The sequence below is a fragment of the Prionailurus bengalensis genome, chromosome D1, assembly GCF_016509475.1.
Source record: "Prionailurus bengalensis isolate Pbe53 chromosome D1, Fcat_Pben_1.1_paternal_pri, whole genome shotgun sequence".
NCBI lineage: Eukaryota > Metazoa > Chordata > Mammalia > Carnivora > Felidae > Prionailurus > Prionailurus bengalensis.
The window spans coordinates 59,083,294-59,092,954 of record NC_057346.1 but is presented as its reverse complement, the minus strand read 5'-3'; the positions used below and the strand labels follow the sequence as shown (position 1 = coordinate 59,092,954).

Below are 9,661 nucleotides of genomic sequence, written 5' to 3'. Positions count from 1 at the left end.
ATTAACTGAAATATCAAATATCTACAACATGCTGAACACTGTGCTAGGCTCTTAGATATGAAATGGAGGACATGGTTTGCTTTGCAAAAGCTCATACTCTAGAGTGGAGAAGCCATCACAACTAAATGCTGAGTGCACAGGGGGTCCTGTGAATAGGAAGGTCAGAGAAGACTTCCTGGCATTCAGTGAGTTGCAACGTAGAGGCCTCCTATACAGTCCACTTTTACTTTTTAGTGAATTAAAGTGATTTCTATTGAGCACTAATGTTTAAAACTGACTCTATTCTTAACTGCTATTTCCCTAATAAAATTCTATAGAAATGTGTGTGTGTGTGGGGGAGTGTTCTAAAAGAATAAGTAGCACATATTTCCTGTCAAATGTATTGCCTACACTTCATGAGCCCTTGTAATATTCTCATTTTATAACTATTATTGGAAATTCTTCCCAGCTGAGTCAGATAATCATGTGCCTCATCTTACAAATAATTTCATCTATGGTCAGTCAGGTCAATGACAAAATAGGCTCAAATCATGACCTTTCAAATCATCTCAGGCTATGATTCCGTTGTTCTCCAAAAAGGCACTGTGTCATATAAAAGGTGAGGATCACATGCTAAAAACTGCCATAAAATGTAAACATATCTACACAGAAGATACTGCTTTCATACTCTAGTAAAGGTTATAGACGTTAAAAAAAACCCACAACTGTGGGCATTGAAACAAAACAACACAAAACACCCATATATCTATAAAAACTAAAATTAAAGCCAGTGTGGGTAGAACACATTTCCAAAAATATAGAAGGAATGTTAATATGCACTGTGCTTTGGCACTGGGAATCAATCCAAAACATTTTATCTTGGCAACACTGTTTGGTACTAAACATTCCTTTCTTTCCCCTTTATTTTGAGTCCATTGTTTGAGTCTCATAGAAGGGAATGAAAGGTTGCAGTGACAGCAAAAGGGGTCAGGGCCATGTGCTTTTGCATGGCTCCAGAAGCTTTCCAAAGTATGTCACTGTGGAACAACTTCTGCCTTTTCCCTCTTCCACCCTCTGTAACCTCGCTGTTACAATATTTTCTTGACCCAGCATTTCTAAAATCACATTCTTCCTCTGTTTCTTAACAACTGCTCTCTTAGCCCTTTTCCTTCCTGTCACCTGACAGAACTTCAATTAAAACTATTCTTCCCAGCTGTGCTAATGTTTTTCCTTTCTTAGATGTAAAATGCTTACTCTCTTTGCAAGGGCAGATAAGCAGCAGATTTCTGGGTTGGTATTATTAGCTATCTCCTCGTACTCAGCAAAACAACCTCTGAAGGGTTTCATCAACTTTATGGGACTGTAATGAACTAGAAAGCAATACTAGGTCCCTGGGTCTGACAGACTTGAGTTTGAATGCTGAGTGTGCCATTTACGGCTGTGTGACCTTGGGCAAATTACTGAACTTCTCAACTTCAATGACTTTATCTTATAATGAAGACAATTACTTCATATCATAAAGATTAAATTAGGTGACATATTTAAACCCCTAACACACGCTCAATACCTAGAAAGTACTTAAATCATTATTCTATTTTGCTCCTTACAACTCACTAGCAGAACCTCGGAGCTTCATCTGGACAGAGAAGTGACCATATTGAACATCATTCCAAATACAACACAAGTAGATTATAAAAGATAACATTGAAAATATCAGCAAAGTGGATTTCTGTTTCCAGATAAGATGGGAGCGTCAGGGACCAGATTTAAACTCCTTCCAGAAACAACTAAAAAACTGTTCCAAATATATGAACCCTGGACATGATGCACTTAAGGACAGTGATTCCTGTGGAATGGGAAACAATTTCGTCAACTTAGGAAAGAGCTATTTAAATCCAAACAAATCAGAGTAAAGGAAATAAAAACCAGAGCAGAAATCAATACAAAAGACAACAGAAAAACAACAGGGGGGAAAATCAGTGAAGTCAAAAGCTGATTCATTCTTTTTTTAAAACTTATTTATTTATTTATTATTTTGACAGACAGAGAAAGAGAGAGCAAGTGGGAGAGGCAGAGAGGGAGAGAGAATCCCAAGCAGGTTTCACATCGCCAGAACAAGCCCAATGGGGGGCTTGAACTCAGGAACTATGATATCAGGACCAGAGCTGAAGACTGACAGTTAACCGACAAAGGTACCCTGCTGAGTGCCTGTGCCCAGTCCCCGTTTGAGAATTCTCAGCAAAGATGGTGCTTCCAAGAGCCACCCAGGTGCCCCCGAATCTAGTTCTTTATCACATGAATAAACCTCTAGCAGAATGATCAGGAATAAAGTGTAGACACAAATAACCAATATCAAGAATGAGAGAAGTGATGCCCCTACAGATTCTCTAGGTAATGAAAGAAGAATAAAGGAATATTATAAACAACTTGTTCCAATAAAGTTGGCAACTTAGATAGAATGGACAAATTCCTTGAAAGACACAAATGATCAAAATCCACTCAAGAAGAATAACCTGAATGACTCTATATCTACTAAAGACACCGGATTTGTTGTTACAAGAAAACTTCCATAAAGAAAACTTCAGGCTCAGATAACACACTCTGATGAAGTATATCAAACATTTAAGAAAGAAAAATTCTACACAATCCTACATAAGCTTCCAGAAAATTGAAGAGGAAGGGATACTTTTCAAATTATTCTGAGACAACCATTATACCAAAACCAGACAAAAACATTACAAGAGAAGAAAACTATAGACTAATCTCTGCCATGAACAGAGAAAAAAATGCTCATCAAAATTTTAACAAATCCAATTTAACAATTTCAATCAACATATAAAAAGGGTAATGCATCATGATACAAGTAGAGTTCATCAGTAATACAAAGTTTGTTTAATATTTGAAAAATCATCAATGCAATTTACCATATAAACTAAAAAAGAAAAATCATTTCACAAGATTCAGCATCCATTCCTATTAGTAAATTAAATAGAGGAAACTCCTCAATACGGTAAAGGGCATCTACAAAAACCCGTCTGTTAACATCATACTTAATGGTAAAAGAGTGAATGCTTTCTCCCTAAGTGCAGAAACAAGGCAAGAACATCCATTGGCCCTAAACTACTGGAGATGCTAACAGTTACAGTAGTAATAATATGCAGGTGACATGATTATCTACACAGAAAACCTGCACAAAAGCTACTACAACTAATAAATGAGTTTAGCAAAGTTACAGGATATAAGATCAATACGCAAAGATCAATTATATTTCTGTATGTTAGCAATGAGCAATTGGAAGTTGAAATTTAAAAAACACTTAAAACAGCACCAAAAACTTTAAAATAGAGATAAATCTGAAAAAAAGATGCAAGACCTATACACTGAAAGCTATAAAACACTGCTGAGGGAAATTAAAGTTAAATAAATGGGGAGGTATTATGTTAATGGGTTGGAAGACTCAATATTGTTAAAACATCAACTATCTTCAAACTGACTTACAAATAGATTCATCACAATCCTATTTTTAAAAATCCTAGTAGGGTTTTTTTGTTTTTTTGTAGAAATGGGAGTTTAAATTTATGTGGAAATGCAAAGGACCCAGAATACCCAAAACAACCTTGAGAAAGAAGAAAGCTGGATGTTAAATATCCTGGATTTAAAATTTAAAAAAAGAGAGAGAGAGGGAGAAGAAAGTTGGAGAATTTACACTACCTAACTTCAAGGTTAATTATGAAGTTACATTAATCAAAACAATGTAGCATTGGCATCAGGACAGATAAACAGATCAACAGAACGAAACAAAAGTCCAAAAATAAACCCACACATATATGGTTAATTGATTTTTGACAAAGATGTGAAGGTAATTCAGTGGAGAAAGGGCAGTCTTTTCAACAACAACAAAAAGGATATACATATACATATATACAAAGATTAACTCAAACTGGGTCACAGATTTAACTGTATAACCCAAAACTATAAAATTTCTAGAAGAAAATATAGGAGAAAATCTATATGACCTTGGGTTTGGCAAAGATTTATTTGTCAAAGAAATCATAGCTTGTGAAAGCTACCATACCATACCACACCACAGCATGGTCCATAAAAGAAAAAAAAACATTAAGTGGGGACTTCATCAAACTTAAAAATGTCTGGTCTTTAAACGATACTGTTAAAATGAAAAGACAAGCCATAGACTTGATTTGGGAGAAAATTAATCATCTATCTGATAAAGGGTTTGTATACAGAATACAAAAAGAATTCTCAAAATTCAATAAAAAGAAAGCAAGCAATAAAATATAGGCAGAAGATCTGAACAGACACTTCACCAAAGAATATATGCAGATGGCAAATAAGCATATGAAAAGATGCTCAACATTATCAGTGAGATACAAATCAAAAATATAGCGATACACTACTGCACACCCATTAGAATATCTAAAATTAAAGACCAACCATACCAAGAGTTGGTGAGGCTGTGAAACAACTAGAACACTAGTACCCTTTGGATGGGCACGTAAAATGGTACGACCACTTTGGAAGTTTCCTAAAATGTTAAACACATACCCACTGTCTGACCCACTCAAAACATAAGCAGTTTTACTTGTAATAGTCTCTCCAAAACCCAAATGCCCATCATCAGGTGAACTGATAAACAAACTGTGGTGTACTCATACAATGGAATACTACTCAGCAATAAAAAAAAAAAACCAATTATTGATGAGCAATAACACGGATGATCCTCAAAATAATCATGCTGAGTGAAAGACCAAAAAAAAAAAAAAAGGTACATAGTGTATGATTCTGTTCATACAAAATTCTAGGAAATATAAACTAACCCACAATGGGAGCAGATCAGTGGTTGACTGAAGGGCTGGAAGGAGCATGAGGAAATTTTTGAGGGTGGTGGATATGTTCATTATCTTAATTGTCACAAGGGTTTCACTGCTGTATACACATGTCAAAATATATCAAATTGTACACTTTAAATATGTGTAGCCTACTATATTATCAATTATACCTCAGCAAAGCTGTCAAAAAATATCAGTAGAGCTTGAGAATTTTAATGACAACTGGCCACGTAGTACCTGAAGATGTTATAAGATGATTAATTACATCAAAAATAGGATGTTCAATGATGATTCAACAGAATCATCAAAGGAAAAAAAAGTATGGTAAAGAGCAGGGCTTTAGAAGCAGACATATGCGGGTTCAAATCTAGCTCTCTCCACTTACTAGCTGTGTGCCACTGGGAGATATTTAATTCTTCCAAGTCTGTCTTCTCATCTGTAAATACATTCAGGACCATTGTGATGATTAATTGAAATAATGTATGAATGTGCCTAACATAGTACCTGGTACAGTAGAGATGCTTTTTTGTGAACTTCCTCTTTTTTTTTTTTTTTTAAATTTTTTTTTCAACGTTTATTTATTTTTGGGACAGAGAGAGACACAGCATGAACGGGGGAGGGGCAGAGACAGAGGGAGACACAGAATCGGAAACAGGCTCCAGGCTCCGAGCCATCCGCCCAGAGCCCGACGCGGGGCTCGAACTCACGGACCGCGAGATCGTGACCTGGCTGAAGTCGGACGCTTAACCGACTGCGCCACCCAGGCGCCCCGTGAACTTCCTCTTTTTAATAGTATTTTAAGGTCAGTTGGTGGAATTAGACTGCTTTATCTTCAGGTGTGGATTAGTATTTTTTGAACATGTACTACGTATATGGATTTGTGTCAGGTACTTTACTTGTTGTTATGGGTATGCAGAAAGTTAAAGAACACAATACAGCTGGAGATACTTCTCTTAGAACTGAAATTCTCCACATCTTTTCAATGCCCATCTTTTGGTCTTGGCTGTTAGTGAGACTGGTTCTCTCAATCTGTGGATACAAACTCAGCAGACATTATACTCAGTTTGTAACTCCCAGCACTTAGCAAAGGGTCTCATGAGGTGTGCAGGCTCCACACATGCTTACTGAATTGAATTAAATTGATCCTACTGAAAATATGAAATGTCAGTTTCAATAATAGTGTGGCCTATATTGGTATGGAGTTTAATCCAATAACAAGACCACTAACCACTTGGAAAAACTGTAAATACGGAAGTGCCTAAAAATTTTTGCAGGTGTATGCTATTATTTTCTACTGTTTACATTTATTTCATTACAAAAAGCCACTGTTTCTTTTCTTTGGGATCAGGACAAGCCAACAAACAGATTTTCATATTTCAAAAACAAAACCCATTATACTGCAAAGACTATTAGGCATTTAACGAGGCAGATGAGAACTAAACTACCATCCTGATGTTTAAAAATATTTAATTTCCTTGCCTTTCAAACACATTATTCAGCATGGTCTTCATAATGAGGAAAGTCAGAATTTATTTCCATGCAACTCTGCAAAATGCTCACGCTCTTAGGGAGGTTGCACAACAAAGTGGATGCCAGGATGTCTGTTATATAGGGGAAATGATAGGGGAAATGGCTGAAGATAAGGAAGTCATGTAAACACTGTCAGCTATAGTTTGAGAATCTAGGGGGGAAAAAAGAACAAAACCCAACCTTAAACAAAGAACTATAAATCTCCAACCTATAAATTCTACTTCTAAGAATCTGTATTATAGAAATCTATTCCCACTATGGAAAAAAGAAGTATGTACACAAATATCTCTTTCAGAGACACTCTTTCAGAGTATTATTTATTTATAATATCTGGAAGCAATCTAAATATTGAACCTATAAGAGAGCAGTTAAGTGAATTATGGTATGCCTTCCTGAGGGAATACTACACAGACATGAAAAGAAAGATTATGAAGACTGTCCAGCAAAATGGAATGCTAGATGGAAAAATATACAAAATTAACTTAATTATGACAAATATGTTTAAAAAAAGAATAGAAAGAGGACAGAATTACATCAAGTTGCTAACAGTGGTGTCATAAGGACTGAGTTTGGGGTCATTTTTTTCCTCTACCTAACTTTCTAATTTTTTTCTAATCTAGTTTTATAACTTTTTCTATTCTAAAATTAATATAACTTCAAAATTAAACTGAGTATGGGTTTTTGAGTAAGAGAAGAAAGGAAAATAAGAGAAGGGAGGAATGACTGGCAGAAAGGCTGACTGGGCTACTGGTAGCAATCTAACCATAAGAGGTTATGTATGAGCTCTAGTTTACCATCAGCTGAGTAGCTATATTAACAGACTGTTCTCCATTAAAAAATATTGCTGTATTCTGTGATTCTTTTTCTATGTTTCTTCCCAACCCTCTATCTGTACCACAGCATAATATAGAAGGCAAAAAGTTAATACTCAAGAAAGTATAGTTCCTTATTCTGTAAGGTAAAAATATATATTTTAAAAACATTTATCTTCTAATAAGGCCCTTTACACTGTTAATGTGTAACATTAAAATTAACCATGTTTTCCCGATGGAAGGGAACTCTAAACTTGATGACTAATGCTTTTGTTGGCATCTATAATGGAAGAAATAATTTGGTCCCCAGATGTGTATTTCTGCTTCATGATCCTAGCCAGCAGCTGCCAGTGTGAAGAGAAGAGATACAACTTCTTCTAAATTACTTCAGTGCAGTCATTTAAAAGCAGGTTAAATAAATACTGGGACTTCATTAAGCTGTTTTGTGCCCACATCTCTCCTTTATTTATACAGTAGCCTCCCTTCCTTATCAGCAGGAGATATGTTCCAAGACCGCAAGTGGATGTTTGAACCCATAGAAGTACCAGTAGGGCCACACCCTACAGACTATGTTTTTTCCTACACATACATACCTGTGCTACAGTTTAATTTATAAATCAGGCCCAGTAAGAGATAAATAACAATAGTAATAACACATAAGTTACAATAATATACTGTAATAAAAGTTTGTGAACGTGGTCTCTCTCTCTCAAAATATCTTATTGTACTGTACTTACCCTTCTTCCTGTGGTGATGTGAGATAAAATGCCTACGTGACAAGATGAAGTGAGGTGAATGACGTAGGCATTGTAACGCAGCGTTAAGCTACCACTGACCTTCTGACAATAGGTCAGGAGGATCATCTGCGTCTAGATAGTTGCTTCCATGGCTGACCATGGTAACTGAAACCAAGAAAAGTGACACCATGGATAAAGGGGGCACTACTGGACTGTTAGTAGAGCTTCCACAAAAAATATCCCTCAGCTGAAAGCAGGATGACACAAGCTCCATGATACTGACTAGAGGTAAGGAAGAATGGGTTAGGATTGCAAAATGTTCTCTTTGCAGAAAATGTGATGTTTCTAGATGAGCTCATGTCTTTGGACAGTTCTCAAAAACACCGAATTTATTCAACACTTACTACCAGAATGTACTACTCACTGACAGACTGTACTAGGCATATCTTCTTCATTTCCTTCCTTCACACTCAGAAGCCCTTCTTTATCTCATGTTAAAATTCTTCAAGGAGTATCTCAACTGACAGTTCCTTCATGGGGCAAACGTCTTTCCTATTTTTCCACCTGGTATTAAACTTTTTAAATAGCATTTCACAAAATCATAAGATTTTGGAGTTGGAGGGGAGCTTAGATCATTTAACTTAACTTTCTCTCTGAAACACGGAGAGAAGGGTTTTTTCCCAGGTGTGTTGATGAGTTAGAAGTAGGCGTTTCAAGTTTGCCACAGAGGAACCCAGTCATACACTGCCATGGATCACTAAGATCTATAAAGGTCTGAGGTCTGTCTGCTCTACCAGCTTGCAAGCTCTTCAAGGAGAGAGACCAATTCTTGTTCATCTCCAATTTGCTCAGGAAGTAGGCACACAGGGAGGGGATAAATGCCTGCCCAGTTGATTTAGTTAGAAAAGATACTAGTCCAAGAGAAATCATGGGTTTATTGGTTGCCAACAGTGCTACTGAAGAGTCCAAAAGAAAGTGTGTGCCTGGGATTTGCTGTCATCCTAAATTCTGTACAACAAAATTACTTGAAGTAGATGGTAACTGTGACATTCAAAAGATGCATTAGAAAGAGATATTCCATGACATGGAACAACTCTATTGTATTAAAAACAGGCCAGGCTCTTCTAACCCTGACGTCAAGTAGGTGATGTGTGCCTATTTTCTCTAGCTGGATTACCATTAATAGTCAAATAAAAATAAACTTTCAATAGATTGCTTTTCCTTAAAATGCACACCCACATGCAATCTTTTTAAAATGCGCAAATGTATTCCCATTAGAAAATCAGAATGCTATGTGAAAAAATTGACAAAACTTTCAGGAATGTTCTTAAACTTTAGCCAATTTCTCTCGCAAGGATGCCTTTTATCTGAAGGGCACAAGCGCTGAAGAGGCACTTTGGATACAGTAGGAAGTTGTGAGATTAGAGTTTTAGCTTTTAGTTTGCCACTATTCCATCTATTCAGCCATCCATTCTTTCATTTCTTTCTTCAACAGATATTTATTGAGTACTTACTATGTGCCAGGCACTTTGCTGTGCACTGAATCAGACAGACATGGTAATTACATTCCAGAGAGGAAGATAGACAAAGAACACAAAGCAAAGATCGTAATAAATGCCATAAGGACATAAACAGGATGAGACAGAGTAATGGGTAGGAAGCAGCAGTAGGAATTACTTTAGTCTGACCAGCTATAGACATCATATATCCACTTATGTAATAACAGGCAAGTCAATGAACTTTTCTGGCACTCAGA

At 36.3% G+C, this 9,661-nt stretch overlaps 1 protein-coding gene across 2 annotated transcripts in view; it reads right to left on the bottom strand.

The window, feature by feature from the left end:
* The window catches only part of FCHSD2 (FCH and double SH3 domains 2), a 285,200-nt gene that overhangs the window by 13,912 nt on the left and 261,627 nt on the right, over positions 1–9,661 (bottom strand). The window lies entirely within an intron of this gene.